Source organism: Nicotiana tabacum, chromosome 1, assembly GCF_000715075.1.
Source record: "Nicotiana tabacum cultivar K326 chromosome 1, ASM71507v2, whole genome shotgun sequence".
Lineage (NCBI taxonomy): Eukaryota > Viridiplantae > Streptophyta > Magnoliopsida > Solanales > Solanaceae > Nicotiana > Nicotiana tabacum.
The window spans coordinates 222,017,278-222,021,363 of NC_134080.1; positions in this window are offsets into that span (position 1 = coordinate 222,017,278).

Consider the following 4,086-nt stretch of genomic DNA (forward strand, 5'->3'; position numbering starts at 1 on the left):
TTATTTTATTTTTCATTTTATTATGACAATGTAAATATTTACGGATATAAGACAAATATTTAACAAACACCACGCAAATTCAAAAATTGCACAGTAAAAGAAATTTATTTTATTTTTCATTTATTTTGGAGTAGTTTTCGTAAGGCAAAAATCACGTGCTCACAATGGTCATGGAGAGAAGGAGACTATTGTTCCATAGGTCGTTTTTGATGGTCCGACAAAATTTAGGCGATCCGGGTCCAGTAGCTCGGTCTCATGCTGAAGGCGTTCACGGGTTTACGGGTTCACGGGTTCTGTTCACGGGTTTTGTTCACGGGTCACTGTTCACCCGCGTGAGGTCACTGTTCACTGTTCACCCGCGTGGTTACTGTTCACGCGCGGGTACTGTTCACTGCTGCAGAAAATACAGCAGCTTTTAAGAAATTTGCAGCACAGCCATTTTTCACTAAAATAGCTCTAACTCTATCATACGAACTCGGAATTAGACGATTCTTGTTCCTATGAGTCAAAAATAATAATACGAACACAACCCTTCAATCGAAACTCAATTCAGAGCTCGTTTGCCCAGTTCAATACCCATTTCAATCGTTAAACGATTAACTCACATTTCACGTCAAAAACTCAATCGCGACTTTATGAAATTAAACCAAAATTTTCAGATCAGTCCTATAATTCATGATTTAAATTTTTGAAGTCTCGAAATCAAATTTGGATCTCTAGAACTAAAAATAAACCTTTAGATCATTACATTTATGCTCAAAACGGCAAAAATCTTCCAAAAATGACCCGTTGGGCATCCGAAACACACCCGAGGCCTCCGGGACCCCGACCAATAATACCAACCAGTCCCAAAATACATTACAGACTTGCTCGAGGCCTCAAATCACATCAAACAACGCTAAAATCATGAATCAACCCCCAATCCAAGTTTTATGAACTTTAGAATTTCCAACTTCTATTTCCGATGCCGAACCCTATCAAATCACGTCCGATTGACTTCAAATTTTTCACACAAGTCCAAAATGACATAAGGAAGCTAGAGAAATTCTTGGAACTCCATTCCGACTCCCGGATCAAAATTTCACCTATCAACCGGAAATCGCCGAAATTCTAACTTCGCCAAAATAGGCTAACTTCTTCACCGGATCTCCAAAATTACTTCCGATTGCACTCCTAAGCCTTAAATCATCACCCGGAGCTAACCGAATCATCGGAATTCAATTCCGAGCCCTCTAACTCATAAGTCAACATCCGGTTGACTTTTCCAACTTAAGCCTTCTTAAAAGAGACTAAGTGTCTCGTGTCTTATCAAAATTACTCCAAATAAATTCTAACACACCCAATACCGATAATGAAACATAAGGAAGCAGAAAATGGGAAGAATGGGGTAGTAACTAATGAGACGACGGGTCGGGTCGTCATAAGTTTTATGGTGCTAAATGCCAAAAAAGGAGTATAGGTCACGGCTAGGCAGTGAATATTGTTCTGTTGGTCGTTTTTTATGGTTTGGCAAAATTTTAGGCAATCCGGGTCCGGTGACCCAGGACAATGCAGAAGGCATGGGCTATAGCACATGAAAATTTGGGAATCACTCGACATTCCAGTTTTATGGCCGTAAAAAGCCAAAAAATGAGCAACACTCATAGCAAGGAGGTGTCTATTGTTCCTTCGCCCGTTTTTGATGGTCTGACAAAATTGTAGGTAATCTGAGTCCGGTGGCTCGAGCCCATGTTGAAGGCGTGGGTTATAACACATGAAAATCTAGGAATCAGGCGAAATTCTAGCTTTTTTGACCTAAAATGCGAAAACACGAGTAATGATCATGGCGAGGCAGTGACTACTGTTACTTAGGTAATTTTTGAAGGTACGGGAAAATTTTAGGCAATCCGGGCCCATGACCCGGGCCTATGTAGATGGTCTGGGCTATAACACACGAAAATCTGGGAATCAGGCGGAGATCCAATTTTATGGCGCTAAATGCCAACAAAGGAGTAAATGTCATGGATAGGTGGTGAATATTGTTCCTTTGGTCATTTTTGATGGTCCAGGAAAATTTTAGGCGATCCGGGTCCGATGACCCATGTGGGCTATAGCACACGAAAATCTAAAAATCTGGCGGAATTCTAGTTTTATGACCCTAAAAATCCAAAAAACGAGTAAAGGTTATGGTAAGGCAGTAACTATTGTTCCTTAGGTCATTTTTTATGGTCCGAAAAAATTGTAGGCAATTCGGGTCCTGTGGCCCGGGCCTATGCAGAAGGCGTGGGCACATGAAAATCTCGAAATCGAACAAAATTTAAGTTTTATGGCTCTAAAATTCTAAAAAGCGAGTAAAGGTCATGACGAGGCGGTAACTATTATTTCTTATGTCATTTTTATGGTCTGGTAAAATTTATGCAATCCGGTCTTGTGACTCAGGCCCATGCAAAAAGCGTATGGAGTTCTAGTTTTATGGCGCCAAATGCCAAAAAGGAATAACAGTCATGGCTAGGCAATGAATATTGTTCCTTTGATTGTTTTTGATGGTCTGACAAAATTTTAGGTTATTCGGATCTGATGGCATGTGCCTATGGTTTTGGCGCTAAATGCCAAAAAAAGGAGTAACGGTCATGCCTAGCGGTGACTGTTATGCCTTTGGTCATTTTTGATGGTCCGACAAAAATTTAGGCGATCCTGGTCCGATAGTTTTGGCCCATGCAGAAGGCGTGAGCTATGTCACACGAAAATCTAGGAATCGAGCGGAAATCCAGTTTTTTGGCCCTAAAATGCCAAAAAAGAGTAACGATCATGGCGAGGCAGTGACTATTGTTACTTAGGTCATTTTTGATGGTCCAACAAAATGTTAGGCAATCCATGTCTGGTGGCCCGGGCCCATATAGAAGGCGTGTGTTATAGCACACGAAAATATAGGAACCGGTGGAATTTAAGTTTTGTGGCCCTAAAATACAAAAACGAGTAACGGTCAAGGCGAGGCGGTGACTATTGTTCCTTAGGTTATTTTTTTATGGTCTGATAAAATAATAGGTGATCCAATTCAGGTGACCCAAGCCCATGCAGAAGGCGTGGGCTATAGCACATATCGAGCGGAATTCTAGTTTAAAGGCCCTAAAATGGCAAAAATTAAGGAACAGTCATGGCGAGGCAGTGAGTAATTTTTCTTAGGTCATTTTTGATGGTCCGGCTAAATTTTAGGCGATCCAGGTCCGGTGGCATAGGCCCATGAAGAAGTCCTGGGCTATAACACACGAAAATTTAAGAATCAAGCGAATTTCAAGTTTTATGGCCCTAAAACGCCAAAAATCGAGTAACGGTTATGTCGAGGTGATGACTATTGTTCCTTTGTTTTTTATGGTCCGCAAAATTTTTAGGTTATATGGTACTTATAGCCCAGACTCATCCTGAAGGTGTAGGCTATAGCACACAAAAATCCAGGAATCAGGCAAAATTCTAATATTTTGGCCCTAAAATGACAAAAAATAGGTAAAGGTCATGACGAGTCGGTGAATATTTTTCCTTAGGTCATTTTTGATGGTCCAAAATAAAGTTTAGGTGATCCGGGTTTGGTTGCCCGAACCCATGTAGTAGGCGTGAGCTAGCACACGAAAATTCGAAAATCGGGCAGAATTCTATATTTTTGGCCTTAAATGCCAAAAAATGAGTAACGGTCATGTCAAGGCGGTGACTATTTTTCCTTGGGTATTTCTTGATGGATTCGCAAAATTTTAGGCGATCCGGGTTCGGTGTCCCGAACCCATGTAGAAGGCGCGATAGCACACAAAAATGAGGGGATCGGGTGAAATTCTAGTTTTAAGGCCCTAAAAAGCCAAAAAACGAGTAACGATCATAGCGATGTGGCGACTATTGTTTCTTAGGTTGTTTATGATGGTTCGGAAAAATTTTAGGCGATCCAACTCCGATGGCTCAGGCCCATGCCGAAGGCATGGGCTATAGCAAGGAATCAGGCGAAAGTCAAGTTTTTTAGCCCTAAAACACCAAAAAACGAGTAACGGTCATGGCAAGGCGGTGACTTCCTTAGGTCGTTTTTGATGGTCCGACAATATTTTAGCCGAATCAGCTCCAGTGGCT